An 18706-nucleotide genomic window follows, 5' to 3' on the forward strand; every position below is an offset into this window, starting at 1 on the left:
TTTAGGATCAGGAAACTAGGAGTAAAAGTAAATTAGAAGTAAACCACTGATTCCCAGTACCACCACCACCAAATAAATAAATAAATAAGTAAACCAGCCCAGTTCAGTTCTTTCAGTGTAAGAAATTCAGTATATTTAGGTATCTTTGTTATTCAAAGCACCTTACCTAAACATGTTGGCTTTAAATACTGTTAAGACAATTTAGCTACATGTTTTGTTGTTTTTGTTTTTTTTTTTTCGTGATAGTGAAGATTGAACTCATCCTACATGCTAGGCAAGCACTCTGCCATTGAGCTACCCCTTTTATTTTATTTTGAGATAGGGTCTCCATAATTTGCTGAGGCTCGCCTGGGACCTGCAATCTTCCTGCCTCAACCTCTGGAGTAGCTGAGATTACAGGCATGAGCCAAGTATCCAGCTCAGATTTTTTCTTACTTAGAATTATTATTTATTCATAAAAAGTAAATGATTTGTTAAAGTTGGGGAGTAACAAAGAAAAAAATATCATTCAATTACTTAAAAGTTTATATTAGCTGCCGTTGGCCCAATTTTGAATCATGTGGAAGGCCACGGAAACCTTAAACTTGTAAACTGGATTAAAACTATCCAGATTGCTATTGACTCCAGTCATTTGGCAGAGGTCAACTAAAATCATGTCTGAGGAAAGATAACATCCTAGGCCTCCAAAGACTTCTGTAAATATTTTTTCCGCTCTAACATCTAGCATGATAACTAGGCACATAAGGAGAAGAGATAATATGAAGGAGAACCAACAGAAGCAACAGATAAGAGAAAGAGGTACTCCAGATAGTGGAATTGCTAGCAGCAGGCTATAAAACAAGCATGTTCCTGGAGATAAAAGATGAACTCAAAATTTTTAGCAAGGAAGTAGAAGCAATAAAAAGTAACTTTGGACTGGGGGTATAGCTCAGTGGAAGAGCCTTTTCCTAGAATGCACAAGGTCCTGGGTTCCAACCCCAACACCACAAGAAAAAAAGAAAGAAAAAGAAAAGTAACAATGCAATCCCCTTTAACAAACACAAAAGTAACATTGCTGATTTGAAAAAGAACATTAGCAATTGGCAAGTCTTAGAGGGAAATCTCAGACTGAAGGTAGGTGGGTAATTAGAGTAAGGGAGAGAAGACTCTAGGATGATATCTGATCTGTGTAACTAAAAACAATATTAATGAATACAGGGTTATATAGAAAAAGAATGGGGGTTTTTTGTTGTTATTGTTGTTTTGGTACTGGGGATTGCATCCAGTACAACTTTACCATTGAGCTACATCCCCAGTCCTTTTTATTGTTTTTGTTTGTTTGTTTGTTTTTAAGAGAGAGAGAGAGAGAGAGAGAGAGAGAGAGAGAGAGAGAGAGAGAGAGAGAGAGAGAGAGGGAGAGAGAGAGAGAATTTTTTAATATTTACTTTTTAGTTTTTGGTGGACACATCTTTATTTTATTTTTACGTGGTGCTGAGGATCGAACCCAGCGCCCCGCGCATACAAGGCGAGTGCACTACCACTTGAGCCACATCCCCAGTCCTATTGTTACTCTTGAGACAGGGTTTTGCTAAGTTGCTGAGGCTGGCCTCAAACTTTGAATCCTCCTGCTTCAACCTCTCAAGTTGCTGGGACTAAAGGCATGCACGACTGTACTCAGGTTAGAAAAACAATTTGTGAGGTGGAGATGGAATGTACAAAATGATGAGTTCTGTCAAGGATACACTGAGTTTTTTGTATTTGTGGGACAAGAAAGTGAAGATTCCTGCAAGAGTCCAAATGTCTAGAACTCAGAAGATGATCCAGTTGTGGGTATAATATAACCAAAGGACAAATACAGAATGTAGAGTGAAGAGAGTTCCAGGGCTTTTGGTTGCAGGAAATGAAACTCAACCTGAAATAGCTTCAGGAAAAAGGGAGAGAGCTGGGGAAATGTGGCTTAATTGTAGAACATTTGCCTAGCATGTGAGAGGCTCCGGGTTCCTTCCTCAGCATTGCAAAAGAAAAGAACACTTAATTTGTTGCAATATCTGCAAATGGCAGCTGGCCTCCAAGAACCAAATAGATCCACAGATTCCAACACCTTTGAGAGAGGTGTGTGGGTTTCCTGTTCTTGATTGCTTCTCTAAGTCCCATGTCTCTAAAGTCCCTACAGGTGCAGCCTCAGGAAGCTCCAGGAGCTTTACAGTTGATCCACTCCAGCTCTGTGTGGAAAGACAGCACCTCGGACCCATCTTCCTGATTTAAGTTCCAATTGACTGCTCTGGTTAGAACATGTGCCCACCCCTTGGATCAATCACTAAAACTGGCCCAACCAGCCTGGGAGATCAGATATGTCACAGAAATGCAAATTGAGAAGGACCAGTCAGATAGTAACAATAGCCATTATAGCCCTCAGAAGTGTCGCTTGTATTTCTTTTCTTTTTTTTTTTTTATAAATTTGATGCAATGGAATCAAATCACTTGTATTTTTAAAAATAAATTTGTTATTATCACCTGTTTTCTCTAGTGACCCAAGAATTCAAGGAACTAGATTTCCCACTCACTCCCACCATTTATGGGAATAAGTAACTAGAATTCCTAAGCAGTCTGCTATCATTGAACAACTTGTAAGCTTTATTGCCATTGTCCACTTCTTGGGCCATTTGATCACCAATGCTGGGCCATATTGTTCTCACTGGGCTTCACTAAGTGACTCCCTTACTTGTGAAGCAAAGAAAATTAATAATTCCTATCAATCTAACTTCATCTTTATTTAATTTTATTTTTTATTTATATATGACAGTGGAATGCATTACAATTCTTATTATATAAATACAGCACAATTTTTCCTATCTCTGGTTGTATACATAATATATTCACACCAACTCGCATCTTCATACCTGTACTTTGGATAATAATGATCATCACATTCAACCATCATTAATTACCCCATGCCCCCTCCCTTCCTTTCCCACCTCTCTGCCCAATCTAGAGTTTGTCTATTCCTCCAATGCTCCCTCTCTCTATTCCACTATGAATCAGCCTCCTTATATCAAAGAAAACATTCAGCATTTGGTTTTTTGGGATTGGCTAACTTCACTTAGCATTATCTTCTCTAACTGCATCCATTTACCTGCAAATGCCATGATTTTATTCTCTTTTATTGCTGAGTAATATTCCATTGTGTATATATGCCACATTTTTTATCCATTCATCTATTGGAGGGCATCTAGGTTGGTTCCATAATTTAGCTATTGTGAATTGTGCTGCTATAAACATTGATGTGGCTGTGTCCCTGTAGAATGCTGTTTTTAAGTCCTTTGGGTATAGACCGAGTCATCTTTAGTTTTTATTATAAAAATTATAAAATATTTCAGACACAGAAAATATAACAGATAGCTTTCCCCACTCTCTTAATAGTATATCTTCAAGATCTTCCCAGTTGGATACAAATGTTGATACTGTCCTGAGTTAGGTGTGTAATTCCAGCTAATTGGGAGGTGAGGCAAGAGGATTTCAAGTTCAAGGCCAGCCTGGGCAATTTAGCAAGCCCCTGTTTCAAAATTTTAAAAAATTTAAAAGAGCTGATGGTGTAGTTCAGTAGTAGAGCTCTTGCCTAACATGTGAGAGGCCCTAGATTCAATCCCCAGTATTGGGAAGTGGGGAGAGAAAGAAAGGGAAAAAAGAAAGAAAGAAAATGTCCTGGATCTATCTATCTATTTCTCTCTCTCTCTCTCTCTCTCTCTCTCTCTCTCTCTCTCTCTCTCTCTCTCTCTCTCTTTTAAGAATCTCATTGCCTGGATATATCATAGTTTACTTGACCAGTTACCTGAAGATGATCACTTAGATTGTTTCTGAAGTTCTGCTACTGCAATCACTGCTACATTGAACACTCTTGTATATGTGCCATTTCATTGACACAAAGATATCTACAGGATTATACATACACACACACACATATCTTATATATTGGGCATACTAATCCTTTGTTGATCATGTGCACTGCAGATATATCTTTTTCTAAAACTAAAATTCTGTCCTTTGTTATGCATAAATAGTCAGATGAATTCAGCCAGTGTTCTTTGTCCTGTGCTTCTAGATATGTGCTACATGAGGAGTCTTTTCTTATACCAAGGGTATATATGAATTTTTCAATATTTTATTCTAAAACTTTAAGGTTTTGCATTTCATATTTAGGTATTTAATCCAACTAAAATTAATTGGGAGTTATGGTGTGATGCAGGAATTGAAACTTTTTCCATAAGCATCCTAGTATCTTGGGATTTGGAGTCAAAAAACTAGATTCAAATCTGGAATCTACATATTTTTTTTTCTTTTTGGAATCTGCATTTTTTTTATTAACTCAGGAGCCTTGAATTATTTTTTCCTTATCTATGAAACAGGGATAATAACAGTACCAACATAACAAGTGTTGGTGCAAGGAAAAAGTGATTTTTGAGGAGTCTAAAAAACCATACATCTATAAATTCTAAGCACATTATTATCTTCATCTACTTACTAGACAGCTATTGCTATTCCATTGGCAAATGTAAAATCTTCAGCTTTTTCATGATCACCCATAAGCAGTGTGACCAAGATAGCAAACTAGCACTTATGACTCAGAAAATCAGTTACCTTTCCCTGACCCCAGGCTGTTTGTTAGGCAAAAATATGTCCTGGCATTGAGCTCTTCAGAAGGCACCTACAAAGGCCATGCCTGCCTAACTGTCCAGTTTCCAATTGTGTTAAGTAACAGACTTGCTTAACCTAGATCTTTTCCAATCCTAACTTTGGTTGAAAGTGTTCTTCTGATTCAAGGTCTCTTTATGGGTAAAAGGTTTTTAGAATCTTTGAAATTTTTACATGTTTTTGTGCTTGTATGTTTGTGTGTTTAACTAGATTTGGAAGATGTATTTGCTAGCTTTCTGTTGCTATGGTGAAATACCTGAGATAATTAACTTATGAGGAGAAAGGATTTATTTTGGCTCACAGTTTTAGAGGTTTCAGTCCATGGTCACTTGATCCCCTTGCTGTACACCTGTCATGAGGCAGAACATCATGGCAGGGGGGTGGGGTATGTGGTACAGCTAAGCTGCTCACTTTATGGTGGCTGGGAAATAGAGAGAGGAAGAGGTTAGGGATCCCAATATCCCCTTTGAACAGCCCTAATAACCCAACTTCCTTCCATTAGACCCCTCTTCTTAACAGTTCCACTTTTAGGAAGCTCTACAGGCTGAGGCACAAGCCTTTAATACGTGGGCCTCTGGGGAAGACTTCAAATCTAAATGTTCTCCATATGCATACCTAAGGTTTAGGATTATGAACATAACCCTGAAAAATAGAAGTCTATATGATTGAGAAAATGCTCTTTTAGTCTATATTAGCATTTGATTTGGTAATAATGGCAGAATCACGTTGAACTAGATGCTTGGCATTAGCCAACATAAACCCAAAAAAAAAATAAAAAACCTCTTATGCAATGGTAGCCAATTGAAAATCCAGAGTTCTTGAAAGTATCAAAAACAAAGAGAAAAAGAAGAGAAATCTAGAATAAAAACACCGTTCAGTACTTTTTGTTCCCACAAAATAACCACACCCTGAAAAGAAAAGTGGGCAATAGAGAAATAAACAGAGCTATGACACACTGATATTACCAAGGCAAAAATGATGTCAATAGAAAAGTTAACAAAAACTTAAAGGCAAACACATTAGGTAGAATGAAGAGGTTTATTAATCTTTAATATAAGACAAAATTACCAAGAAGATACAATAGTACTAAACTAAAAAAAAAGAAAGAAAGAAAGTACTAATAGCATTACAAAGCCTAAACTGTTAAGATATACAAGGATTATAGAAAAACATAATCATCACAGAAGAACTGGACATTCTTTTTTCAGAATTTGAGCAGTGGGTGAACCTCATTCTATCAAACTGAAAAAATTCTTTCTTTATTCTTTTCATTTCTTTTCTTTCTTTCTTTTTTTCTTTTTCTTTTCTTTTTTCTTTTTCTTTTTCTTTTTTTTTTTTTTTTTTTTGTGTGTGTGTGTGTACTGGCGATTGGACCAGGGGGTGCTTTACCGCTGAACTACATCCCCAGTCCTTTCTATTTTTTTTATTTCAAGACAGAGTTTTGCAAAGTTTCTGAAAGTCTCCCTAAATTGCCCAAGCCGGTCTTGAACTTGTGATTTTTCTGCCTCAGCCTCCCAGTTGCTGGAATTATTGGCATAAGCGCCCAGCAAACAAAACAAAACAAAACAAAACTTTCTTTTTTCATAAAATTTGATTACATACTAACCACCAAAGAAATCTCAGTAAATTCCTCAAAATTCATGTTATAAAGGTTATAAAGATCACATTCTCTGAAGTAAGTCAGAGAATGGTCAGCAGTGGTCAGCAGCCTTGACAGTTTTGTTCATCTTTGTACCTCAGCATTTAATATGTTGTTTTGTGCATAGTAGGGATTTCTAAGTATTTGTTATATAAGTAAATAAGTAAAGAATGAAGACCTACAGCACAATTCACAAACAGGAAGAATATATCCTCCCCCAAAGTAATCCCTTAGAAATATTAATAACACTCAATTTTTTGTTGTTGGTTTTGTTTTTGTTTTTTTAGGAGGGTTCTTTTTCTTTTTCTTTTGTTTTGTTTTTTGTTTTTTGTGGGTTTTTTTTTTTTGTGTGTGTGTGGTACTGGGGATTAAAACCAGGAAAACCAGGAATGCTTAACCACTGAACCACATCCCCAGTTCAAGTGGGCAGTTAAGGGTATAACTCACTTATACCTAGTATGTCCTTGGCCCTGAGTTCCACTTCCAGCAGAAGAAAGGAAGAAAAGAAGGGAGAGAGAGAGGAAGAAAGGAAGGGAGGGAGGAAAAGAGAGAGAGAAGAAAAGCAGTTGAGTATGGTTGCACATGCCTATAATTTCAGCAGGGAAGGCTAAAATGGGAATATCACTAGAGTCCAGGAGTTCAAAACCAGCCTGGGCTACAGAGCAAAACCCATACCCCACCCCCCAAAAAGCACTGTGTATAAACACATAGATTTTCTTTGTGGAAAATGCACAATCTTTACATGCATTTTGGGGGAGGGGGGCAGCACAAAAGATTAAAACTAAAGAAAATAGAAAAATAAAATGGGAAAATTATCAAATGAGAACAACATACTAACTAGACAACAAGGAAATCAAAATACCTAACACATTGAATAACAAATAAATAAATAAACAAATAATCCTCATATCTGATCATGAAAAAGTAGGAAATGAAAATGAAGAATATTAGAAATAAAATAAAGCATATTAGAGGGTGACCTTAGATTACACCACCAACATTCATAAGCACATCCATGAAGTGAACTTTAAGAAATGTGCCCTTCAGTTACTCAGAGAAATCCAGAAATTTGCCATGAAGGAGATGGGGACTCCAGATGTGTGTGTTGATACCAGGATCAACAAAGTTTTCTGAATTTAAGGAATAAGGAATGCCCCATGCAGAACCTGTGTGGGGTTGTCCTGAAAACATTATGAAGATAAAGATGACACAAACAAGCTCTATACAGATTATGTCCCCATTATCCCTTTCAAAAATGTAGGCAGTGGATGTGGATGAGAACTAACCACTGATTTCCAAAGTTCACATATACATTGTATACCAAAAAATAATGAGGTACTTTTTTTACCTATCATATTGGTAAGCATTTTAAAGTTTGATCATTTTGGGTTATGGTGAAGACATGGGAAAAGGGAAACTCTTGAAAGCTATTGGTGAAATTATAAATTTTTACATCTTTCTGGAAGCTGTCTATTGGAATTTTAAAGGTGCATACATCTTTTTTTTTTTTTTTTTTTTTTTTTGGTAGTGCTGGGGATCCAACCCAGAGCCTTATCTAGGCAGATACCTTACCACTGAGCTACACTCCCAGTGTATAACTTTTGAACAGCTTCATTCTAAATATGGGTCATGGAGAAGTTCTCACATGTTTACCTAAATATGCATACACAAGAGTGTTTGCTGCACCATTTTATAAGCAAAAATATTTACAACCTAAATAGTAGAGTATGGTGGACCCATACAATGAAAGACTATGTACCAGGGAAAAAATTGAACTAATCTATAATATACTAACAAGAAAATACATCCACTCTATCTTAAGTGGAAAATGCACATTGCCTAACTATTTGTTGTTACCATTTTTGCATGCGTAACATTTTCAAACCGATATATAATGAACCACCTTCCAGTTTTTACCTCCTTCCTGTGTTTAATTGTTTCTTCTTCTTCTTCTTCTTCTTCTTCTTCTCCTCCTCCTCCTCCTCCTCCTCCTCCTCCTCCTCCTCCTCCTCCTCCTCCTCCTCCTCCTCCTCCTCCTCCTCCTCCTTCTTTTTAAATACTAGGGATTGAACCTGGGAATGCTCCACCACAGACCTACATCCCCAACTCCCCCTTTTTTAATGTTATTGTATTTTTTATACTTCTATTTATTTTTATGTGGTGCTAAAGATAAAAACCAGTGCCTCACATGTGCTAGGCTACAATTCCAGCCCCAATTCTATTTTTTACTTTGAGATAAGCTCTCACTAAGTTGTTGAGGCTGGCCTTGAACTTTTGATCCTCCTGCCTCAGACTCCTGAGTTGCTGAGATTACAGATATGTACCACCTGACTTTTTAAATTGAAATATAACATACATATGGAAAATTATTCTGGAAACACACTGGTGTTATCACCAATCAGATCAATGAAATCAAACATTACACAGGAGTGTGACGCTCAGGAGAAAGGACTGGGCTAAAGACAGACTTGGGAGCTATTCACATAAGACAATAAATAATTGTTAAAATTGGGTAAAGACCTCCAATGAAGAGGTACAAAGTGAAAAAAAAATGTAAAGCCCTGAGCACTCCGGGCACATGAAAATTTCAGGATAGAGAATAAACTGGGTCTGCAAACTAAACAGAAGGATACAGATTAAAAAACACCAGCAGCTGGGCGCGGCAGCAGCACACACGTGGAATCCCAGCAACTTGGGACGGTGAGGCAGGAGCATCACAAGTTCAAGGCCAGCCTCAGCAACTTAGCAAGACCCTTAGCAATTCAGAGAGACCCTACTTCTAAAAAAGGGATGGAGATGTGGCTCAGTGGTTAAGCACTCCTGGGTTCAATTCCAGGTACAAAAAGAAAAAGAAAAAAAGAACACCAGGAAAGTTTTGGCTGTCACTGGAGACTATCAGATCATCTCCAGCACAGGCTGCAGCCCACCAGTGCCGCCTAGGCATACCAGGTGGGATTCCTTACCATGAACTTTGGCATCTTACAGCCTTGTCACTGGCCACAAAAAAAAACTGAAGCAGATACCCAGTGCCTAAGGATCACTGGAGGAGTTCTCTCTGTCGGTGCCACTCAGTGATCCTCCTGTCTCTGGATACACCTTAGGGATATGGAGAGCACCAACTAGAAACAGACTCCGTAGGAGGCAGTGAACAAAAATGTGAAGGAAGAGAAACCAGGAGTTTGAGAAAAGCCCCCCAATGGGTAGTTTGTAATAGTCCAGAAAAACAAGAGGCAGAGGAAAGAGATGTGCCTTGAGATCCCTTGGAAATTCTACATGCAGTATGTTGGGAAACTTCTCTTTTCTCAAAATCTGTCCACAGCTGAGAGCTGTCCATCACTGTTCCTTCCCTCCTGATCACAGATCCCCACCACAGAAGAGGAAGAGGGACCAAGGCTGCCCCCGCAGGAGTGGAGTGCTGGTAGCCCTGGGCAGAGTGTCTGAGTCACACTTTTTGTCACATCCTTTTTCTTTCCCCAGCTGACTGTTTTAGGACGTGAAAGGCTCTTCTGATTGGCTGCCTCCAAGGGGCCACTATTTCAGTTCTGCTGGTCCTTTGGGAGTCAGGACTAAATAAATAGTTCCTGCTGGGGAAAGTGGTCTCGGATTAGAGGAGCCCATGCCCCTGCCACGCACTGCTGCCTGGAGTGAAGTGGGTAAGTCCTCCCGTCTGTAGAAACTGATGGCTGTCACTTGGCTCTCAACCCACAGCATCTTTTTATCTTGTTTTTTTTTTTAATCCAGTTTCATCAGACTCTTGGGGGTGAGGGAGCCAACCGGGTGGCGGGGGAGGGAATACTGTGATGCTAGAGGGAGGCAGAGGCAGTTGAGAATGCCGGTCGGCCCTCACATCTGAACTTCCTTCCCCCTTTCTCAAAGGTCCTCTTGCTGCTCTCTGTATACCCCCATGCATCTCCGCTTCACCCACAGTCCATTTTTCGGGCGGCAGCTGCGGCCTGGAGGAGTGGAGCTGCAACCCCAGTTGTCCTTCCGCTCATGCCTGGCAGGACCTCCTGAACGCCAGAGACCCAAGAAGCAAGTGGTGTTTGCAGACACGAGAGGGCTATCGTTGACATCCGTACACACATTTGAAGATGCTGCGGGCAGAGCCCCTGAGGAGGGCTGGTGTCCAGTGCCCAGTTTCCCTGAACCACCATCATCGGTGTCACCAGAGTCACCAACCTGCTCCCTGGACTTCTGCACCCAATGGAAGGACCCCAGGGGATTCCAGAGGCGAGTGCAGACTCAGGGAGTGTGCTTGGAGCAGTGCTCTGAGCAGAGGCCTTCCTGCCGGGCACCGAATGGGTGCAACCGCAGGGCTTGCAGGAGGTGGTGTGGATGCGGATGCGCATGGCCTTCAATGCTGGGGGCTCTTTCCAAGACGTGACCTATGTTTATGGGCCCCATCTTTGATGTAGGTGAGATGTTGCCAAGAAGTCCCCCAACCGTCGAGTATGGTTCCAGTTTTGCTTCTCTTTACAGTGTGCTCAGCATTTGGGGGACAATAATCAAGGGCAAAACTACTGACCGCTTGGTGCCAGTCTCACAGTCCTGCTCATCAAAGTCCTGCTCATCAAAGAGATCCCTCTGTGATTGCTTTTACTGTCTAAGTGAAGCCTGATTTTTTTTTTTGCCCAGATGTGCGTGTTTTCTGTCTCTCCTGGAACTGTTTTCAGACTCTTCTTGACCTGAATTCATTGTGGGAGATAGGATTGACCCAACTCATAGCCCCTGCAGAAGGCCTGGAATGCCTTGCATTCTTCTCTCATGTGGGCAGGCTCACTTCCTGACCCAAGAGAGCTGTTTTCCTGTAGGAAGATTCCCAGTTGGACAACCTTTCCCATTGCTGGGAAGCCTTTGGAGCCAGCAGGAAACAGAAGAAATGTAAATAAAGACTTTATATGTAATTTTTTGAAAGACCTAGCAGACAATGTCTGTAGAGACCAAGATGACCCGTGTGGGCTTGGGCAAGACTGTGTTCCAGAGGTTGGGAAAGGGTCACTTACACTGAAAGTAGGAGAAATGCCACACTGAATTGTGCAATTATACTTACCTCTCCATATGGCACCCACTAGTTTTCTGGTAACCTGAAACAGTCTTGCTTTGTCAGCTTTTGCTAAAAGAAATGTTCACTGAAACATCTGCTGGGCTTCATGCAGTAAACCCTCCTTCCCCTCCTTCCTCATCTAAGAGTTGGGTAACTGTCTCTGCCTATCTTAAAACAGATGACTTTAACACACACACACACACACACACACACACACTTTTCAGTTGTTTAGAACAGGGTTTTTTTTTTGTTGTTGTTGTTTTGTTTTTTTTTTTTGTTTTTTTGTTTGTTTGTTTTTTTTTTTGAGGGCAATTTACCTAGAACTTGGCTCCTAAGGCCCCCCAACTTTCCCTGTTGTGTACTTATTGCCCTGTAGTGGAAGTGTTTATTGAACTATTTGCCTCCCTCAGGACATGGGAAAGCTAGGACAGGACTACCTTGTACTCTATTGGTCCCCAGGCTGGTCAACCCCTTGGAGCTTAGGACAAATGTTAGATAATACATGAGTATTTGTGCCAAGTATGCCTCTAACTTAAGTGTACAATGTTCTGAGAGCTTTAGTCATGGAAAGTTTTTGACCTTTATTCAGAGATTGTTCATTCTCAGGTTATTACTCATAGATGACACATTTTAAATAAAAGTTTTTTTAAAAAAATCTTAATATCTGATCTTTAACTTCTTAGGCTATATTTTTTTGTGCTAATTAGCAGGCTGTATAAGCGCAGTCATAGTGGTTGAGTAAGCAACATTTGCTTTATTATTTTCCCTGAAGGACCTATTCTAGCTGAGTCTCCCTGTGTAAAACAGCCAGAATGTCCTGCCAGGTGGTTAACAGGGTAAAGATAGAAGCAACCAAACCCATGGGCTTCCAGGGACAGTAGAACACAGTTGCAGCTCCCTTGTCTGATAAGGGTTGCTGTTGGAATCACGTGTGTTTCCTCCCTTTCTCGATCCCCCGCACACCTTCTAGTAGCCCTGACTTCATTAAGGGATGATTATAAACAGGGCAGGAGGATCCATAACACATGCTGTCAGAATTGGGTATCATTCTCAAAGTAAAGCTAGCAAGAGGTGGAATGTAGCTCAGTGGCAGATTCCATGTTTAGTGTGTGAGAGGACCTGGGTTCCATCCCAGCACCAAAAATAACAAAATAACCCCCAAAAGTGCTAGTAAGGATCCAAGAAAAAACAAGTTGCCAGCTATGACTTACTCCTACAAGGTGTGGTCGTGTGTGTGTGTGTGTGTGTGTGTGTGTGTGTGTATGTATATACCTATCTAGAGTTTGTGAAATCTACATCTCCATAAGCATCAGAAAAAACACAATCAGTTGAGGACCGAGCACTGGGAAGGGGAGATACTGGAAGTCCAGTTGGGTCAGGTGTCCCATTAGAGAGTCAGGATTTAGACTTTTTATATTCAAATAAAGTTATACATACAGCCACAGAAAACTAACAGGAATGAAAAAAAAGATGCTGCTCCATATTCAGCTTTATTTTTGTTGGTGGTGGTATGGGTGATTGTGAACTCAGGCCCTCTTACTCTATCACTGAGCTACACCCCCTAGCCAACACTGTTCAGCTTTGAATTTCACATTGTCAAACCACATTGCCTGGAGTGCACTTTGTTATTATTTCTTTTCTTCTTTCTTCTTACTTTAATTTGGCTTTACTTTTGAAATACTGGGGATTGAACCCAGGGACTCTCTACCACAGAGCTATATTCCCAGCCTTTTTTTTTTTTTTTTTTTTTGAGACAAGGTCTCACTAAGTTACTAAGGCTGGTCTCAAATTTGTGATTCTCCTGCCTCAGCCTCCTGAGTTGCTGGTATTATTGGTGTGTAAAGCTGGTAGTATTACTGGTATGCACAGTGCCTGAAGTGCACTTTGAAATAATATTTGACATTTTCGTAAAGCCTTATCTTGCAAATAGCAGAAGTTTATTGACATTTTTTCCATTAAAATTGTCAATTCTGTAAATATACATGTATACCATATGCCAGTTATAATCCTTCCATGCCTTTTTAAAAATGTAGTAATAATCTCAACAAACAAAAACAAGTGGTCCAGGTCTTTCTTGACCTCTGAAAGGTCCAGACTAAGATAAACAGGTTGTTATGGTTTGGATCTTAATTGTTCCCCCAAAGCTCATGTGTTAAAGCCTTGTTCCTCAGCTGATGATGCTTTTAGAGATGTGACCTGGTAGAAGGAAGTTAGGTCACTGGGGATCTGCCTTATTTAAAGGGAATATTGGGACACTGGCCCCACCAGGTCTTTGTTTTTGCTAACTCACTGCCATAGGTGAACAGTCTTCCTCTGCCATGGGCTCTTGCTGCCATAATATACTGTGTTAGCCACAGGTCCAAAGCAAGCAGACCATGAACTGACCATGAACTGAAACCTCTGAAGCTGAGATGAAGTAAATCTTTCCTCCTTATATATTGATTATCTCAGACATTTGTCCTAGTGATGGAAAACTAACACACTAGTTTATTACAAATTTTCCTATTTGGGTGATGTTATGATTTAATGAACTCTCATGTTTTTGCTCATAAGGGCTCCTTTTATTCTTTTTCCCACACACCCCAAGTATTGTCTACCAAACTTTGGGCATTAAGTACTAGTTAAGTTCATTATTTTATTAATCGAATATATGCTTAATTTGTCTAGTGCCTGGCAATCATTATGCAGTTTTCATTTATTCAGCAAACATCTATTGAGCAAATACTATATGCCAGTTGGGGATAGAAGATATATGAATAAAATTATTGGCCTTTGCAAATATATCCCTGGAACCTAAGGGAACCATTTCCATTTTATTCATATATCTTCTATCCCCAACTGGCATACAGTATTTGCTCAATAGATGTTTGTTGAATAAATGAAAACTGCATAATAATTATCACACACTAGACAAATTAAGCATATATTTGATTAATAAAATAATGAACTTAACTAGTACTTAATGCACATTTCCATGAAAAGGGGAGCCAAACATACAGATAGATAGCCAATTAAACAATGCTAGAGGTACTTAAGATTGTTAGAGAAGATGCAACTTCATGTTATGGTTGAGAAGTTAGTCCACAAGATATGAAATTACATTTCAGTCAACTTGAGTGGCTTATTGTTTCAGGTTTACGTGTGATTTCTACTAGACTTCTTGAATTATTAAATAATTTAGAAGCTCCACTTTTCTTGCCTTGAGAATTCCAGAAGGCAACAGTGGTTTTAATGGAAGTGATGATGGTGGTTGGAAAGGAATTTTAGAAAATGGTAAGCTAAACAAAGAGGAGTAGTTTACCATATTCACCCAAGAGGATGTTCTGTTCAGTCAACTGTTTTATTGTTGTTGATGCAGTATTGGGGATTGAACCCAGGGACATTTTAACACTGAGTTACATCCCTAGTCCTTTTTTATTTTGGGGACAGGATCTCGATAAATTGCCCAGGCTAGCCTCAAACTTGTGATCCCTTTGCCTCAGCCTCCCAAGTTGCTGGGATTACAGGTGTGTGCCACCACACCCAGCTCAGATAACTTCTTGGCAAGTTGAACTTTGTGGTGTATCAGAGGTGAGGGTGTAGCTTATTAGTAGAGAGTTTTCCCTCCATGTATGAAACCCAGGGTTCAATCCCAGCACTGGAGGGGGAAAAAAAAGTATATCACATTTCCAGAGTCCTTCGGACCATGCATGCCTTTTTTTCTTTTTACAAAAATTGAGGGTGTGGCTCAATGATAGAGTACTTGCCTAACATACACAGGACCTGGTTTCTATCTTCAGCACCAAACATAAATAAAATGAAAAGGAAAGAAAATATAATTATATGTGATTTTACAGTTCTACTTTAGGTTGTATTTGTCTAAAATAATTGAAATCAGAATCCCAAATGTGCGTTGATAGATGAATAAAGAGGTGTGGTATACACATACAGTGGAATGTTATTCTGCCTTTTTAAAAAAGGAAATTCTGACACATGCTCCAGCATGGATGAACCTTGAGGACACTATGCTAGGAGAAATATGTCATAAAAAGATAACTACTGGCTGGGAATGTGGCTCAGTGGTTAAGCACCCCTGGGTTCAATCCCTGGTAACAAAACAAAACAAAACACAACCTAACTACTGATTTAACTTGTATGTCAAACTCACAGTAACATGAAGCAGACTGGTAGCTACTAGGGAAAAGGAGGAGGGAGTTGGAGAGTTTCTATTTAATGAATACAGAGTTTCAGTATTTTTGAGATGAATAGGTTTTGAAGATTCACAACAGTGTAAATATATTTAACACTATCAAACTACACTTAGAAATGGTTAAGGCAGGGGCTGAGGGTGTAATTCAGTGATAGAGTGCTTGCTTATTATGCATGAGGCCCTGAGTTCATTCCCCAGTACCACCCCACCCCCCCCAATAAAAAGAAATGGTGAAGATGGTAAATCTTGTTATATTTAGTTTACCACAATTAAGATTTTTTTAAGAGGAACATTCCTTGTGCTTTTATTTGGCTTTTTCTCTTGGCACTTGGAAAGGAGTGTTAATATTACTGGTAGTATGGTAACAATTGTGGATTTACCTTTTAACAAATCTCAAAGGCTTTGTACTTGTGAAGATAACTATGGAAGGGAGAGGGGTTATACAGCATATGGATGGTATAGGGAATATCTTTCCAAGTTCATAGCACTGTGCACATACAACAGAGAATATGTTGATTCTAGTAGTACTAGTAGTACAGTTTGGAAATGAGTTCAAAGTTAGGATACAGTTGAGATTATTAAATCTCTCACTGGGCCCTTAAACACTGTGATCCCTTTCTTCTAATTGACCATCTTTCAACCAGCTTTTAACATTCCTCAGATAGTCTCTGAAGTACAAGCATATTTACATTTTAGAATGTGAATATAACTTCAATAATAATCTAAAGACAGTCTAAATTTACACTGATAAGAAATATAATGTGGTTATAAGCCTTATCTGTGGGCAGAAGACTTTGCCACAAGTAAATCTTCTTTGCGTCTAGCTTTTCAACTTCTGTCTTGTTTGTATTTCTTGCATCTAGCAATGAATGTGACAAAGATCTGCCCAGATTATTGGCCTTTGCAAACATATCTCTGGAACCTAAGGGAACCATATTAACCCAGTTTCTCTTGGGAGGAAATTTGATTGCCCTCTTGCACTAAAGAAATTTAGAGAATTTCCAAGTGAATATGCGTACTCTCACAAATATGTGTTAATATTCAACAACTGAGTGTACTATTTCGTTGAGTAAAGAATCATTCAGGGCCGGGCATCGTGGCTCATGCCTGTAATTCTAGCAGCTCTGGAGGCTGAGGCAGGAGGATTTCGAGTTCAAAGCCAGCCTCAATAAAAAGCGAGGCACTAAGCAACTCAGTGAGACCCTGTCTCTAAATAAAATACAAAATAAGGTTGGGGATGTGGCTGAATGGTTGAGCCATCAATATGATTGAGAATGGTTGAGAATCAATATGATTCTTGGTGAACTTCTCATATGTGTGAAATATTTTTCCAATTCAAAACTATTATATACAAAGAACTGTAATATATGTCATCTTTTCATTATTGTAAAAAATATTTATTTAACCAGAAATTTTGAAGGTCCAAGATCATGGAGTTGGTATCAGCTCTGTGCTGGTGATAGCCTTTTTGCTGGCAGAGTCCCAAGGCTTCACATGGCAAAAGACAGGGATCACATGTGTCTGTGTCTGTGGGTCTAGCCTCTTTTCCTTTTTTTTTTTTTTTTTTAGAATTGGGGATTTAACCTAGGGGGCACTTTACCACTGTGCTACATCATCAGTCTTTTTAATTTTGAGACAGTCTCAGTAAATTGCTGAGGCTGGCCTTGAACTTGAGATGCTCTTGTCTCAGCCTCTTGAGTCACTGTGATTACCGGTGTGCACCACTGCACCCAGCTTCTGATCCTCCTCTTATAAGCCATCAGAATGTAATCATGGAGGGTGGTGCTCTGCCCAAATGACTTCATTTAAACCTAAACTCTATCATTTCTCAAAAGTCCCACCTCCAAATACCTTAGTCAGATTAAGTTTCTACACACTTATTATGTATAACATATGACTTTGGGGATTAAACTTCATGAGTTTGGGTAGATGAGCCACTTTCAAACCATAGAGGATGGGCTACTTTTAAGATCTGACTGGTTCTGTGGGGAGAAAAGGGGACCCGATATAAGAAACCAAGAATCAATGAAGATGGGGATGGTTACTTAAAAACCCTATCTCTAACACTGTGGAGGATGCACAATGTCCAGTATCTTATAGAATTTAATAAAGCTAGAGATTAAATATGGCCAGGCATTATTCAACTACGTATCATTGGCATGCTCCCATCCCCAAACCTGGGCACATAATGAGAACTCCATAAAGGCTTGTTAATTGAGTGGATGACATAATGAATATGTGTTAAGCCCCAAAGGAGTGTGATAACATGTAGTGGGGACTAGTGGTTCAGTGTTTTGGAGCAGAAACAGCATTCTTATAAATAGATTTTGATGTTAAAGAATGTGAGTTTTGCCCTCAAGGTTTTATCAGATTATTTAGCACGGACTGATGATCTGGCAGCAATATGCAGAATAAACTAGGGGCAGGGATAGGGCCTGGTACTGAAGGCAGAACAAAATAAAAGATTTAAAGAAAAGGGGCGGCAGTGTAGCTTAGTGGTAGAGCGCCTGCCTATAAAGGGAAGCCCTGGATTCATACCCAGTGCTAACTTTAGGGGAGACGATAAGGCTGGATTAGGCGTTTGAAGTCTGAAAAGATTGTGAGAAATACAACCGCAAAATTCATCAGAACCAGCTGACTTTAATAAGACATCAGTCCTAAATCGACACTGTGAAGGAACGTGAACATCTTCGTCTACACTGATATTTTTAATTCCTTGGCTTTACTATTAAGGCATATGAGACTCAGGGATGATGGTGATGGTGGTGGTGGCAGCGGCTGCTAACATTTCTTGAGCGTGCTGGGCACTAAGCTACATTCGAAATGGAGTTATCTCGTTGTATTCAAATAGCCCCGAGATGATAAAGTGACTTAGTGAGTGACTCAAGCCCCTTCTCGGTAACAGAGCTGACTTCATCCTCTTCGGCAGCTCAGAAACGTGGGGCCCCTCTTCCGGAAGCGCTCTCCAAATCAGATCAGGAATCCGGGAGGCGCGCCAGGGCCCAAGACACCAGGTACCACTCCCCTCAGCCCCAGCCCATTCGCGGGGTCGCTGCTCAGCGCGTCGAGAGGCCGCCCACCACCGGCGGGGCAGCACTGGAGGGGCCCCCCTACTCCCTCTCCCGACCCGCCTGCGCAAAGCGCGAGAGCTGGGCGTGGGGCAGAC

The 18706-nt window shown here is 39.8% G+C and overlaps 1 protein-coding gene across 1 annotated transcript in view; it reads left to right on the plus strand.

Annotated features, from left to right (window-relative positions):
- Positions 1–9847, plus strand: part of Gins4 (GINS complex subunit 4) — a 42267-nt gene extending 32420 nt beyond the window's left edge. Inside the window, exon 9 of the mRNA XM_026409341.2 lies at positions 9785–9847. The gene's annotated coding sequence lies outside the window, so the exon portion shown is untranslated. The remainder of the gene's footprint in view (positions 1–9784) is intronic.
- Positions 9848–18706: the final 8859 nt, after the last annotated feature.

Source organism: Urocitellus parryii, chromosome 14, assembly GCF_045843805.1.
Source record: "Urocitellus parryii isolate mUroPar1 chromosome 14, mUroPar1.hap1, whole genome shotgun sequence".
Lineage (NCBI taxonomy): Eukaryota > Metazoa > Chordata > Mammalia > Rodentia > Sciuridae > Urocitellus > Urocitellus parryii.